The following is a 16,364-nucleotide window of genomic DNA, read 5'->3' as shown; positions in this document are numbered from 1 at the left end:
AAGTGAATGGACTTGGATTGGCTGAGGAGGATCTTGTCAAGCTTCTCATTGACCATCTTCAAATCCTTCTTATACTTGTCCTCTTGATCAGTTGAGGAGCTCCTTATGGTCCTATCATAGTCCTCATTATAATTGCCATCAGATTGAGCAAGATTCTCAACTAATTCCCATCCTTCTTCCACATTCTTGTTGAGGAAGTTGCCATTAGAGGCTGTGTCAAGAAGCATTCTTATCTTGGGAAGCACCCCTCTATACAAGGTGCTTAGAAGTGACTCATTGCTGAAGCCATGGTGAGGACACTGAGTTTGGAATCCTTTAAACCTCTCCCAAGCTTCACAAAAGCTCTCATTATTCCTTTGAGCAAACCCAGAAATCTCATTCCTCAGCCTAGCAGTCCTTGCATTGGAGAAGAACTTGGCCAGAAAAGCTTTCTTGCATGCATCCCATGTGGTGATAGCTCCAGTAGGTAGAGTCTTCTCCCAAAGGTGAGCTTTGTCTCCAAGAGAAAATGGGAAGAGCCTTAATTTGAATCCATCTTCACTCACTCCATTGATCTTAGTGAGTCCACATATTCTGTCAAACTCATCAAGGTGATCTAGTGGATCCTCCATTGATCACGGACTCGAACAGGTACACGGTCGAGCGCAGGCTCGAGTGGGTGGTCGAGTCGACTGGGAAGTAATAGCTAATTTGATCCGGCTTCTGGCTCGACCAAGTGCTCGATCACAGCTCGGTCGAGTGGTGGTCGAGTAGGTGGTCGAGTGGGTACCTGAAACACAAAACAGCCAAGCAAAGGAAGATTCGAGTTCAGTAACTTCACAAGTGTTTAAAACGAACTTAATCTTAGACTAATAGTGATCCTAAATGTCATAAAACACACTCAAATGGGCAACGGCGCCAAATTGAAACTGACTTTCTTTGTGGTGTATGAATGAATGATGTATGGAATGATGATGTATGGAATGAATAGAAGTCAGGGTGTTTCAATTCCCCTTATGCAGTTGCAGTATAAGAGGTGTCAATCCTATCTGAGTGATTGTGAACAATTAAGATGTGCATATGAGTCTAAGTCAAGCCAATTGTAAAGATTGTTTGTCACTAACAATCCTAAAATGAGATATGAAATGCAGAAAGTAAAAACAACTAGAACAAGATACTAAATGCAAACAGAACAAACAACTTAAAGCTATAATGAAACTAGAACAAAGATAGAAACTATGCTAATGAACTAATGCAAGACAAGTAATGAACAGGAAACTACGTGAATGCAATGGAAATGAAACAGGAATGAAACAAGACAATCACAAATCAAAAACACAAGTTCTGGGGATGAACTCGAGCAGCACTCGACCGAGTGTAGGTCGAGTACGTGGTCGAGCTAGACTTAAACGTGAAAACAGAGCAACACAAGGAAAACAGAGCAATGCTAAAACCAATCAAACAACAAACAAGCAATGATATTTAGACTAGGATTTCAATAAACAAAGAAGGCCTTGAGGAGGGATTTATGGGCTGAGCTAATCATTGTGGTTATCTAACTTGGTCAACCAATCTCAAGCAAACATTGAGTTGATCTCTAGACATACTATTCTAATACATGTTTAATCCACTCTCATGGCAAGAAACAATCAAACCTATGCAATTCTAGACTTGTTCTCACAAAGAAAAGAATCTACACAAGCAGGCATTAAGCAATACTTTGAAAGTTATGAAACAAACAAAATATAAGAATCTAGTCTTTCTCTCTCAAACAAGTACAAGATCTAAAAAAAATAAAATAAAAGTGCAAAAGGAATAATATCTAAAAAAGGTAAAAACTAGGTTTTAGACTCTCTAAAAAGCTGCACTCCTTTGTGGCTGCAAGTACAAGGGCCTTATATAGGAGGTGAGGTGGAAGCCCTAAAAATACAAAAAGTCAAAGTGGTCAACGGCTCGGTCAACTCGACCAGTGCTCGGTCGAGTGGCTGGTCGAGCTGGCTTCTCTCGTGCATTCTCCACTCGGTCGAGTCCTCCTCAGCACACGGTCGAGTGGTGGTCGAGTGATGCAGTCGAGTTGGACTCCGGACCTTGATTCTACAGCCTTAACTCTCTTGTTTTCTCCTCAGGACAGCTTCACTTCTCCTCAGCATTGCTTCCATGCTCCTTAAGCTCCAAAATCACCTGTTTATGCATGAAAAGATGCAAATGCAATGCAACTACACTCTAATGCATGATTAGTCCTAAAGCTACACAATAATGGCCTAAATGGATAGCAAAAGATGCAAAAGTTGTGAATAAACTAAGGGAAAACAAGGTAAAATATATGAACATCAAAACACTACAAATTCATCCTGAACTCTTACAATTAGTCAACTGCATTGGTTAGTCACACATTCTGACCCTAAAAACAGTAACAAAGCTTTTTACTGCTTCAAATCAATGTTTTCTTGGTTTTAGCCTCTTTTGGGACAAAATGGGTATGTGTTGTCTAAACACTCCAAAATGAACTCGAACTTTCATAATTTGTCAAATGCATTGGATTGTTACATATTTTGACCCTAGAAAGAGTAACGAAGCTGTTTACTGCTTCGAATCAATGTTTTCTCTCAGTTTTAGCTTGTTTTCTCGGTTTAAACCTGTTTTGGGATAAAACGGGTTTAATTGTTGTCTAAACAATCCAAATTCATCCCAAACTCTTAAAACCAGTAAAATGCATTGGATTGTCGCACATTCTAACCCTGGAAACAGTAACAAAGCTGTTTACCGTTTCAAATCAATGTTTTCTTGGTTTTAGCCTGTTCCGGGATAAAACGGGTTTAAGTGTTGTCTAAACAATCCAAATTCTTCCCGAACTCTTAAAATCAGTCAAATGCATTGGATTGTCGCACATTCTGACTCTGGAAACAGTAACAAAGCTGTTTACTGTTTCAAATCAATGTTTTCTCGGTATTAGCCTGTTCCGGGATAAAACAGGTTTAAGTGTTGTCTAAACACTCCAAATTCATCCTGAACACTAACAATTAGTCAAATGCATTGGGTTGTCACACATTCTGTCCCTAGAAACAGTAACAAAGCTGTTTACTGCTTCGAATCAATGTTTTCTTGGTTTTAGCCTGTTTTGGGACAAATTGGGTATAAGTGTTGTCTAAACACTCCAAATTCAAACTGAACTCTTATAATTAGTCAAATGCATTGGATTGTTACATATTTTGACCCTAGAAAGAGTAACAAAGCTGTATACTGCTTCGAATCAATGTCTTCTCGGTTTTAGCTTGTTTTCTTGGTTTTAGCCTATTTTGGGATAAAACGGGGTTAAGTGTTGTCTAAACACTACAAATTCATCCTGAACTCTTACAATTAGTCAAATGCATTGGTTAGTCACACATTCTGACCCTAGAAACAGTAATAAAGCTTTTTACTGCTTGAATCAATGTTTTCTCCGGTTTAGCTTGTTTGAGGACAAAATGGGTATAAGTGGTGTCTAAACACTTCAAATTCAACCCAAACTCTTATAATTAATCAAATGCATTGGATTGTTACATATTTTGTCCCTAGATAGAGTAACTAAGCTGTTTACTGCTTCGAATCAATGTTTTCTGTCGGTTTTAGTTTGTTTTCTCGGTTTAAGCCTGTTTCGGGATAAAACGGGTTTAAGTGTTGTCTAAACAATCCAAATTCATCCTGAACTCTTACAATCAGTCGAATGCATGGAATTGTCACACATTCTGACCCTAGAAACAGTAAAAAAGCTGTTTACTGTTTCAAATCAATGTTTTCTAGGTTTTAGCCTGTTCCGGGATAAAACGGGTTTAAGTGTTTTCTAAACACTCCAAATTCATCCCGAACTCTTACAATTAGTCAAATGCATTGGACTGTCACACATTTTGACCCAAGAAACACAATCAAAGCTGGTTACTGCTTTGAATTAATGTTTTCTCAGTCTTAGCCTGTTTTCTCGTTTTAAGCGTGTTTTGGGACAAAATAGGTATAAGTGTTGTCTAAACACTCCAGATTCAACCGGAACTCTTATATTTAGTCAAATGCATTGGATTGTTATATATTTTGACCCTAGAAAGAGTAACATAGCTGTTTACTGTTTCAAATCAATGTTTTTTCGGTTTTAGTCTGTTCCGGGATAAAATGGGTAAAAGTGTTGTCTAAACAATCCAAATTCATCCCGAACTCTTAAGATCAGTCAAATGCATTGGATTGTCGCACATTCTGATCCTGGAAACAGTAACACAGCTGTTTACCGTTTCAAATAAATGTTTTCTCGGTTGTAGCCTGTTTCGGGATAAAATGGGTTTAAGTGTTGTCTAAACACTCCAAATTCATCCTGAACTCTTACAATTAGTCAAATGCATTGGGTTGTCACACATTCTGACCCTAGAAACAATAACAAAGCTGTTTACTGCTTCAAATCAATGTTTTCTTGGTTTTAGCCTGTTTTGGGACAAATTGGGTATAAGTGTTGTCTAAGCACTCCAAATTCAACCCGAACTCTTATAATTAGTCAAATGCATTGGATTGTTACATATTTTTTGACCCTAGAAAGAGTAACAAAGCTGTTTACTGCTTCGAATCAATGTCTTCTCGGTTTTAGCCTATTTTGGGATAAAACGGGGCTAAGTGTTGTCTAAACACTACAAATTCATCCTGAACTCTTACAATTAGTCAAATGCATTGGTTAGTCACACATTCTGACCCTAAAAACAGTAACAAAGCTTTTTACTGCTTCAAATCAATGTTTTCTTGGTTTTAGCCTCTTTTGGGACAAAATGGGTATAAGTGTTGTCTAAACACTCCAAAATGAACTCGAACTTTCATAATTTGTCAAATGCATTGGATTGTTACATATTTTGACCCTAGAAAGATATGTTTTCTCTTTCTCTCGGTTTTAGCTTGTTTTCTCGGTTTAATCCTGTTTTGGGATAAAACGGGTTTAAATGTTGTCTAAACAATCCAAATTCATCCCAAACTCTTAAAATCAGTAAAATGCATTGGATTGTCGCACATTCTAACCCTGGAAACAGTAACAAAGCTGTTTACCATTTCAAATCAATGTTTTCTCGGTTTTAGCCTGTTCCGGGATAAAACGGGTTTAAGTGTTGTCTAAACAATCCAAATTCATCCTGAACTCTTAAAATCAGTCAAATGCATTGGATTGTCGCACATTCTGATCCTAGAAACAGTAACAATGCTGTTTACCATTTCAAATCAATGTTTTCTCGGTTGTAGCCTGTTTCGGGATAAAATGGGTTTAAGTGTTGTCTAAACACTCCAAATTCATCCTGAACTCTTACAATTAGTCAAATGCATTGGGTTGTCACACATTCTGACCCTAGAAACAATAACAAAGCTGTTTACTGCTTCAAATCAATGTTTTCTTGGTTTTAGCCTGTTTTGGGACAAATTGGGTATAAGTGTTGTCTAAACACTCCAAATTCAAACTGAACTCTTATAATTAGTCAAATGCATTGGATTGTTACATATTTTGACCCTAGAAAGAGTAACAAAGCTGTATACTGCTTCGAATCAATGTCTTCTCGGTTTTAGCTTGTTTTCTTGGTTTTAGCCTATTTTGGGATAAAACGGGGTTAAGTGTTGTCTAAACACTACAAATTCATCCTGAACTCTTACAATTAGTCAAATGCATTGGTTAGTCACACATTCTGACCCTAGAAACAGTAATAAAGCTTTTTACTGCTTGGAATCAATGTTTTCTCCGTTTTAGCTTGTTTCAGGACAAAATCGGTATAAGTGGTGTCTAAACACTTCAAATTCAACCCAAACTCTTATAATTAATCAAATGCATTGGATTGTTACATATTTTGTCCCTAGATAGAGTAACTAAGCTGTTTACTGCTTCGAATCAATGTTTTCTGTCGGTTTTAGTTTGTTTTCTCGGTTTAAGCCTGTTTCGGGATAAAACGGGTTTAAGTGTTGTCTAAACAATCCAAATTCATCCTGAACTCTTACAATCAGTCAAATGCATGGAATTGTCACACATTCTGACCCTAGAAACAGTAAAAAAGCTGTTTACTGTTTCAAATCAATGTTTTCTCGGTTTTAGCCTGTTCCGGGATAAAACGGGTTTAAGTGTTTTCTAAACACTCCAAATTCATCCCGAACTCTTACAATTAGTCAAATGCATTGGACTGTCACACATTTTGACCCAAGAAACACAATCAAAGCTGGTTACTGCTTTGAATTAATGTTTTCTCAGTCTTAGCCTGTTTTCTCGTTTTAAGCGTGTTTTGGGACAAAATGGGTATAAGTGTTGTCTAAACACTCCAGATTCAACCGGAACTCTTATATTTAGTCAAATGCATTGGATTGTTATATATTTTGACCCTAGAAAGAGTAACATAGCTGTTTACTGTTTCAAATCAATGTTTTTTCGGTTTTAGTCTGTTCCGGGATAAAATGGGTAAAAGTGTTGTCTAAACAATCCAAATTCATCCCAAACTCTTAAGATCAGTCAAATGCATTGGATTGTCGCACATTCTGATCCTGGAAACAGTAACAAAGCTGTTTACCGTTTCAAATAAATGTTTTCTCGGTTGTAGCCTGTTTCGGGATAAAATGGGTTTAAGTGTTGTCTAAACACTCCAAATTCATCCTGAACTCTTACAATTAGTCAAATGCATTGGATTGTCACACATTCTGACCCTAGAAACAATAACAAAGCTGTTTACTGCTTCAAATCAATGTTTTCTTGGTTTTAGCCTGTTTTGGGACAAATTGGGTATAAGTGTTGTCTAAGCACTCCAAATTCAACCCGAACTCTTATAATTAGTCAAATGCATTGGCTTGTTACATATTTTGACCCTAGAAAGAGTAACAAAGCTGTTTACTGCTTCGAATCAATGTCTTCTTGGTTTTAGCCTATTTTGGGATAAAACGGGCTAAGTGTTGTCTAAACACTACAAATTCATCCTGAACTCTTACAATTAGTCAAATGCATTGGTTAGTCACACATTCTGACCCTAAAAACAGTAACAAAGCTTTTTACTGCTTCAAATCAATGTTTTCTTGGTTTTAGCCTCTTTTGGGACAAAATGGGTATAAGTGTTGTCTAAACACTCCAAAATGAACTCGAACTTTCATAATTTGTCAAATGCATTGGATTGTTACATATTTTGACCCTAGAAAGATATGTTTTCTCTTTCTCTCTTGGTTTTAGCTTGTTTTCTCGGTTTAATCCTGTTTTGGGATAAAACGGGTTTAAATGTTGTCTAAACAATCCAAATTCATCCCAAACTCTTAAAATCAGTAAAATGCATTGGATTGTCGCACATTCTAACCCTGGAAACAGTAACAAAGCTGTTTACCATTTCAAATCAATGTTTTCTCGGTTTTAGCCTGTTCCGGGATAAAACGGGTTTAAGTGTTGTCTAAACAATCCAAATTCATCCCGAACTCTTAAGATCAGTCAAATGCATTGGATTGTCGCACATTCTGACCCTGGAAACAGTAACAAAGCTGTTTACCGTTTCAAATAAATGTTTTCTCGGTTGTAGCCTGTTTCGGGATAAAATGGGTTTAAGTGTTGTCTAAACACTCCAAATTCATCCTGAACTCTTACAATTAGTCAAATGCATTGGGTTGTCACACATTCTGACCCTAGAAACAATAACAAAGCTGTTTACTGCTTCAAATCAATGTTTTCTTAGTTTTAGCCTGTTTTGGGACAAATTGGGTATAAGTGTTGTCTAAGCACTCCAAATTCAACCCGAACTCTTATAATTAGTCAAATGCATTGGATTGTTACATATTTTGACCCTAGAAAGAGTAACAAAGCTGTTTACTGCTTCGAATCAATGTCTTCTCGGTTTTAGCCTATTTTGGGATAAAACGGGGCTAAGTGTTGTCTAAACACTACAAATTCATCCTGAACTCTTACAATTAGTCAAATGCATTGGTTAGTCACACATTCTGACCCTAAAAACAGTAACAAAGCTTTTTACTGCTTCAAATCAATGTTTTCTTGGTTTTAGCCTCTTTTGGGACAAAATGGGTATAAGTGTTGTCTAAACACTCCAAAATGAACTCGAACTTTCATAATTTGTCAAATGCATTGGATTGTTACATACTTTGACCCTAGAAAGATATGTTTTCTCTTTCTCTCGGTTTTAGCTTGTTTTCTCGGTTTAGTCCTGTTTTGGGATAAAACGGGTTTAAATGTTGTCTAAACAATCCAAATTCATCCCAAACTCTTAAAATCAGTAAAATGCATTGGATTGTCGCACATTCTAACCCTGGAAACAATAACAAAGCTGTTTACCATTTCAAATCAATGTTTTCTCGGTTTTAGCCTGTTCCGGGATAAAACGGGTTTAAGTGTTGTCTAAACAATCCAAATTCATCCTGAACTCTTAAAATCAGTCAAATGCATTGGATTGTCGCACATTCTGATCCTAGAAACAGTAACAACGCTGTTTACCGTTTCAAATCAATGTTTTCTCGGTTGTAGCCTGTTTCGGGATAAAATGGGTTTAAGTGTTGTCTAAACACTCCAAATTCATCCTGAACTCTTACAATTAGTCAAATGCATTGGGTTGTCACACATTCTGACCCTAGAAACAATAACAAAGCTGTTTACTGCTTCAAATCAATGTTTTCTTGGTTTTAGCCTGTTTTGGGACAAATTGGGTATAAGTGTTGTCTAAACACTCCAAATTCAAACTGAACTCTTATAATTAGTCAAATGCATTGGATTGTTACATATTTTGACCCTAGAAAGAGTAACAAAGCTGTATACTGCTTCGAATCAATGTCTTCTCGGTTTTAGCTTGTTTTCTTGGTTTTAGCCTATTTTGGGATAAAACGGGGTTAAGTGTTGTCTAAACACTACAAATTCATCCTGAACTCTTACAATTAGTCAAATGCATTGGTTAGTCACACATTCTGACCCTAGAAACAGTAATAAAGCTTTTTACTGCTTGGAATCAATGTTTTCTCCGTTTTAGCTTGTTTCAGGACAAAATGGGTATAAGTGGTGTCTAAACACTTCAAATTCAACCCAAACTCTTATAATTAATCAAATGCATTGGATTGTTACATATTTTGTCCCTAGATAGAGTAACTAAGCTGTTTACTGCTTCGAATCAATGTTTTCTGTCGGTTTCAGTTTGTTTTCTCTGTTTAAGCCTGTTTCGGGATAAAACGGGTTTAAGTGTTGTCTAAACAATCCAAATTCATCCTGAACTCTTACAATCAGTCAAATGCATGGAATTGTCACACATTCTGACCCTAGAAACAGTAAAAAAGCTGTTTACTGTTTCAAATCAATGTTTTCTCGGTTTTAGCCTGTTCCGGGATAAAACGGGTTTAAGTGTTTTCTAAACACTCCAAATTCATCCCGAACTCTTACAATTAGTCAAATGCATTGGACTGTCACACATTTTGACCCAAGAAACACAATCAAAGCTGGTTACTGCTTTGAATTAATAGTTTCTCAGTCTTAGCCTGTTTTCTCGTTTTAAGCGTGTTTTGGGACAAAATGGGTATAAGTGTTGTCTAAACACTCCAGATTCAACCGGAACTCTTATATTTAGTCAAATGCATTGGATTGTTATATATTTTGACCCTAGAAAGAGTAACATAGCTGTTTACTGTTTCAAATCAATGTTTTTTCGGTTTTAGTCTGTTCCGGGATAAAATGGGTAAAAGTGTTGTCTAAACAATCCAAATTCATCCCGAACTCTTAAGATCAGTCAAATGCATTGGATTGTCGCACATTCTGATCCTGGAAACAGTAACACAGCTGTTTACCGTTTCAAATAAATGTTTTCTCGGTTGTAGCCTGTTTCGGGATAAAATGGGTTTAAGTGTTGTCTAAACACTCCAAATTCATCCTGAACTCTTACAATTAGTCAAATGCATTGGGTTGTCACACATTCTGACCCTAGAAACAATAACAAAGCTGTTTACTGCTTCAAATCAATGTTTTCTTGGTTTTAGCCTGTTTTGGGACAAATTGGGTATAAGTGTTGTCTAAGCACTCCAAATTCAACCCGAACTCTTATAATTAGTCAAATGCATTGGATTGTTACATATTTTGACCCTAGAAAGAGTAACAAAGCTGTTTACTGCTTCGAATCAATGTCTTCTCGGTTTTAGCCTATTTTGGGATAAAACGGGGCTAAGTGTTGTCTAAACACTACAAATTCATCCTGAACTCTTACAATTAGTCAAATGCATTGGTTAGTCACACATTCTGACCCTAAAAACAGTAACAAAGCTTTTTACTGCTTCAAATCAATGTTTTCTTGGTTTTAGCCTCTTTTGGGACAAAATGGGTATAAGTGTTGTCTAAACACTCCAAAATGAACTCGAACTTTCATAATTTGTCAAATGCATTGGATTGTTACATATTTTGACCCTAGAAAGATATGTTTTCTCTTTCTCTCGGTTTTAGCTTGTTTTCTCGGTTTAATCCTGTTTTGGAATAAAACGGGTTTAAATGTTGTCTAAACAATCCAAATTCATCCCAAACTCTTAAAATCAATAAAATGCATTGGATTGTCGCACATTCTAACCCTGGAAACAGTAACAAAGCTGTTTACCATTTCAAATCAATGTTTTCTCGGTTTTAGCCTGTTCCGGGATAAAACGGGTTTAAGTGTTGTCTAAACAATCCAAATTCATCCTGAACTCTTAAAATCAGTCAAATGCATTGGATTGTCGCACATTCTGATCCTAGAAACAGTAACAACGCTGTTTACCATTTCAAATCAATGTTTTCTCGGTTGTAGCCTGTTTCGGGATAAAATGGGTTTAAGTGTTGTCTAAACACTCCAAATTCATCCTGAACTCTTACAATTAGTCAAATGCATTGGGTTGTCACACATTCTGACCCTAGAAACAATAACAAAGCTGTTTACTGCTTCAAATCAATGTTTTCTTGGTTTTAGCCTGTTTTGGGACAAATTGGGTATAAGTGTTGTCTAAACACTCCAAATTCAAACTGAACTCTTATAATTAGTCAAATGCATTGGATTGTTACATATTTTGACCCTAGAAAGAGTAACAAAGCTGTATACTGCTTCGAATCAATGTCTTCTCGGTTTTAGCTTGTTTTCTTGGTTTTAGCCTATTTTGGGATAAAACGGGGTTAAGTGTTGTCTAAACACTACAAATTCATCCTGAACTCTTACAATTAGTCAAATGCATTGGTTAGTCACACATTCTGACCCTAGAAACAGTAATAAAGCTTTTTACTGCTTGGAATCAATGTTTTCTCCGTTTTAGCTTGTTTCAGGACAAAATCGGTATAAGTGGTGTCTAAACACTTCAAATTCAACCCAAACTCTTATAATTAATCAAATGCATTGGATTGTTACATATTTTGTCCCTAGATAGAGTAACTAAGCTGTTTACTGCTTCGAATCAATGTTTTCTGTCGGTTTTAGTTTGTTTTCTCGGTTTAAGCCTGTTTCGGGATAAAACGGGTTTAAGTGTTGTCTAAACAATCCAAATTCATCCTGAACTCTTACAATCAGTCAAATGCATGGAATTGTCACACATTCTGACCCTAGAAACAGTAAAAAAGCTGTTTACTGTTTCAAATCAATGTTTTCTCGGTTTTAGCCTGTTCCGGGATAAAACGGGTTTAAGTGTTTTCTAAACACTCCAAATTCATCCCGAACTCTTACAATTAGTCAAATGCATTGGACTGTCACACATTTTGACCCAAGAAACACAATCAAAGCTGGTTACTGCTTTGAATTAATGTTTTCTCAGTCTTAGCCTGTTTTCTCGTTTTAAGCGTGTTTTGGGACAAAATGGGTATAAGTGTTGTCTAAACACTCCAGATTCAACCGGAACTCTTATATTTAGTCAAATGCATTGGATTGTTATATATTTTGACCCTAGAAAGAGTAACATAGCTGTTTACTGTTTCAAATCAATGTTTTTTCGGTTTTAGTCTGTTCCGGGATAAAATGGGTAAAAGTGTTGTCTAAACAATCCAAATTCATCCCAAACTCTTAAGATCAGTCAAATGCATTGGATTGTCGCACATTCTGATCCTGGAAACAGTAACAAAGCTGTTTACCGTTTCAAATAAATGTTTTCTCGGTTGTAGCCTGTTTCGGGATAAAATGGGTTTAAGTGTTGTCTAAACACTCCAAATTCATCCTGAACTCTTACAATTAGTCAAATGCATTGGATTGTCACACATTCTGACCCTAGAAACAATAACAAAGCTGTTTACTGCTTCAAATCAATGTTTTCTTGGTTTTAGCCTGTTTTGGGACAAATTGGGTATAAGTGTTGTCTAAGCACTCCAAATTCAACCCGAACTCTTATAATTAGTCAAATGCATTGGCTTGTTACATATTTTGACCCTAGAAAGAGTAACAAAGCTGTTTACTGCTTCGAATCAATGTCTTCTCGGTTTTAGCCTATTTTGGGATAAAACGGGCTAAGTGTTGTCTAAACACTACAAATTCATCCTGAACTCTTACAATTAGTCAAATGCATTGGTTAGTCACACATTCTGACCATAAAAACAGTAACAAAGCTTTTTACTGCTTCAAATCAATGTTTTCTTGGTTTTAGCCTCTTTTGGGACAAAATGGGTATAAGTGTTGTCTAAACACTCCAAAATGAACTCGAACTTTCATAATTTGTCAAATGCATTGGATTGTTACATATTTTGACCCTAGAAAGATATGTTTTCTCTTTCTCTCTTGGTTTTAGCTTGTTTTCTCGGTTTAATCCTGTTTTGGGATAAAACGGGTTTAAATGTTGTCTAAACAATCCAAATTCATCCCAAACTCTTAAAATCAGTAAAATGCATTGGATTGTCGCACATTCTAACCCTGGAAACAGTAACAAAGCTGTTTACCATTTCAAATCAATGTTTTCTCGGTTTTAGCCTGTTCCGGGATAAAACGGGTTTAAGTGTTGTCTAAACAATCCAAATTCATCCCGAACTCTTAAGATCAGTCAAATGCATTGGATTGTCGCACATTCTGACCCTGGAAACAGTAACAAAGCTGTTTACCGTTTCAAATAAATGTTTTCTCGGTTGTAGCCTGTTTCGGGATAAAATGGGTTTAAGTGTTGTCTAAACACTCCAAATTCATCCTGAACTCTTACAATTAGTCAAATGCATTGGGTTGTCACACATTCTGACCCTAGAAACAATAACAAAGCTGTTTACTGCTTCAAATCAATGTTTTCTTAGTTTTAGCCTGTTTTGGGACAAATTGGGTATAAGTGTTGTCTAAGCACTCCAAATTCAACCCGAACTCTTATAATTAGTCAAATGCATTGGATTGTTACATATTTTGACCCTAGAAAGAGTAACAAAGCTGTTTACTGCTTCGAATCAATGTCTTCTCGGTTTTAGCCTATTTTGGGATAAAACGGGGCTAAGTGTTGTCTAAACACTACAAATTCATCCTGAACTCTTACAATTAGTCAAATGCATTGGTTAGTCACACATTCTGACCCTAAAAACAGTAACAAAGCTTTTTACTGCTTCAAATCAATGTTTTCTTGGTTTTAGCCTCTTTTGGGACAAAATGGGTATAAGTGTTGTCTAAACACTCCAAAATGAACTCGAACTTTCATAATTTGTCAAATGCATTGGATTGTTACATATTTTGACCCTAGAAAGATATGTTTTCTCTTTCTCTCGGTTTTAGCTTGTTTTCTCGGTTTAGTCCTGTTTTGGGATAAAACGGGTTTAAATGTTGTCTAAACAATCCAAATTCATCCCAAACTCTTAAAATCAGTAAAATGCATTGGATTGTCGCACATTCTAACCCTGGAAACAGTAACAAAGCTGTTTACCATTTCAAATCAATGTTTTCTCGGTTTTAGCCTGTTCCGGGATAAAACGGGTTTAAGTGTTGTCTAAACAATCCAAATTCATCCTGAACTCTTAAAATCAGTCAAATGCATTGGATTGTCGCACATTCTGATCCTAGAAACAGTAACAACGCTGTTTACCGTTTCAAATCAATGTTTTCTCGGTTGTAGCCTGTTTCGGGATAAAATGGGTTTAAGTGTTGTCTAAACACTCCAAATTCATCCTGAACTCTTACAATTAGTCAAATGCATTGGGTTGTCACACATTCTGACCCTAGAAACAATAACAAAGCTGTTTACTGCTTCAAATCAATGTTTTCTTGGTTTTAGCCTGTTTTGGGACAAATTGGGTATAAGTGTTGTCTAAACACTCCAAATTCAAACTGAACTCTTATAATTAGTCAAATGCATTGGATTGTTACATATTTTGACCCTAGAAAGAGTAACAAAGCTGTATACTGCTTCGAATCAATGTCTTCTCGGTTTTAGCTTGTTTTCTTGGTTTTAGCCTATTTTGGGATAAAACGGGGTTAAGTGTTGTCTAAACACTACAAATTCATCCTGAACTCTTACAATTAGTCAAATGCATTGGTTAGTCACACATTCTGACCCTAGAAACAGTAATAAAGCTTTTTACTGCTTGGAATCAATGTTTTCTCCGTTTTAGCTTGTTTCAGGACAAAATGGGTATAAGTGGTGTCTAAACACTTCAAATTCAACCCAAACTCTTATAATTAATCAAATGCATTGGATTGTTACATATTTTGTCCCTAGATAGAGTAACTAAGCTGTTTACTGCTTCGAATCAATGTTTTCTGTCGGTTTCAGTTTGTTTTCTCGGTTTAAGCCTGTTTCGGGATAAAACGGGTTTAAGTGTTGTCTAAACAATCCAAATTCATCCTGAACTCTTACAATCAGTCAAATGCATGGAATTGTCACACATTCTGACCCTAGAAACAGTAAAAAAGCTGTTTACTGTTTCAAATCAATGTTTTCTCGGTTTTAGCCTGTTCCGGGATAAAACGGGTTTAAGTGTTTTCTAAACACTCCAAATTCATCCCGAACTCTTACAATTAGTCAAATGCATTGGACTGTCACACATTTTGACCCAAGAAACACAATCAAAGCTGGTTACTGCTTTGAATTAATAGTTTCTCAGTCTTAGCCTGTTTTCTCGTTTTAAGCGTGTTTTGGGACAAAATGGGTATAAGTGTTGTCTAAACACTCCAGATTCAACCGGAACTCTTATATTTAGTCAAATGCATTGGATTGTTATATATTTTTACCCTAGAAAGAGTAACATAGCTGTTTACTGTTTCAAATCAATGTTTTTTCGGTTTTAGTCTGTTCCGGGATAAAATGGGTAAAAGTGTTGTCTAAACAATCCAAATTCATCCCAAACTCTTAAGATCAGTCAAATGCATTGGATTGTCGCACATTCTGATCCTGGAAACAGTAACAAAGCTGTTTACCGTTTCAAATAAATGTTTTCTCGGTTGTAGCCTGTTTCGGGATAAAATGGGTTTAAGTGTTGTCTAAACACTCCAAATTCATCCTGAACTCTTACAATTAGTCAAATGCATTGGATTGTCACACATTCTGACCCTAGAAACAATAACAAAGCTGTTTACTGCTTCAAATCAATGTTTTCTTGGTTTTAGCCTGTTTTGGGACAAATTGGGTATAAGTGTTGTCTAAGCACTCCAAATTCAACCCGAACTCTTATAATTAGTCAAATGCATTGGCTTGTTACATATTTTGACCCTAGAAAGAGTAACAAAGCTGTTTACTGCTTCGAATCAATGTCTTCTCGGTTTTAGCCTATTTTGGGATAAAACGGGCTAAGTGTTGTCTAAACACTACAAATTCATCCTGAACTCTTACAATTAGTCAAATGCATTGGTTAGTCACACATTCTGACCCTAAAAACAGTAACAAAGCTTTTTACTGCTTCAAATCAATGTTTTCTTGGTTTTAGCCTCTTTTGGGACAAAATGGGTATAAGTGTTGTCTAAACACTCCAAAATGAACTCGAACTTTCATAATTTGTCAAATGCATTGGATTGTTACATATTTTGACCCTAGAAAGATATGTTTTCTCTTTCTCTCGGTTTTAGCTTGTTTTCTCGGTTTAATCCTGTTTTGGGATAAAACGGGTTTAAATGTTGTCTAAACAATCCAAATTCATCCCAAACTCTTAAAATCAGTAAAATGCATTGGATTGTCGCACATTCTAACCCTGGAAACAGTAACAAAGCTGTTTACCATTTCAAATCAATGTTTTCTCGGTTTTAGCCTGTTCCGGGATAAAACGGGTTTAAGTGTTGTCTAAACAATCCAAATTCATCCCGAACTCTTAAGATCAGTCAAATGCATTGGATTGTCGCACATTCTGATCCTAGAAACAGTAACAACGCTGTTTACCGTTTCAAATCAATGTTTTCTCGGTTGTAGCCTGTTTCGGGATAAAATGGGTCTAAGTGTTGTCTAAACACTCCAAATTCATCCTGAACTCTTACAATTAGTCAAATGCATTGGGTTGTCACACATTCTGACCC

The 16,364-nt window shown here is 36.2% G+C and overlaps 1 non-coding gene across 1 annotated transcript; it reads left to right on the top strand.

Moving 5' to 3' along the window:
- The first annotated feature begins 282 nt into the window (after positions 1–282).
- LOC147934274 (small nucleolar RNA R71) lies at positions 283–389 on the top strand. The gene has a single exon (XR_015573272.1). It is a non-coding gene; the product is annotated as a small nucleolar RNA R71 (small nucleolar RNA).
- Positions 390–16,364: the final 15,975 nt, after the last annotated feature.

The sequence above is a fragment of the Camelina sativa genome, chromosome 11, assembly GCF_030686135.1.
Source record: "Camelina sativa cultivar CO46 ecotype springtype chromosome 11, ASM3068613v1".
Taxonomy (NCBI): domain Eukaryota; kingdom Viridiplantae; phylum Streptophyta; class Magnoliopsida; order Brassicales; family Brassicaceae; genus Camelina; species Camelina sativa.
Note: the sequence above shows the minus strand (reverse complement) of the source record. Positions and strands in the feature narration are given on the sequence as shown.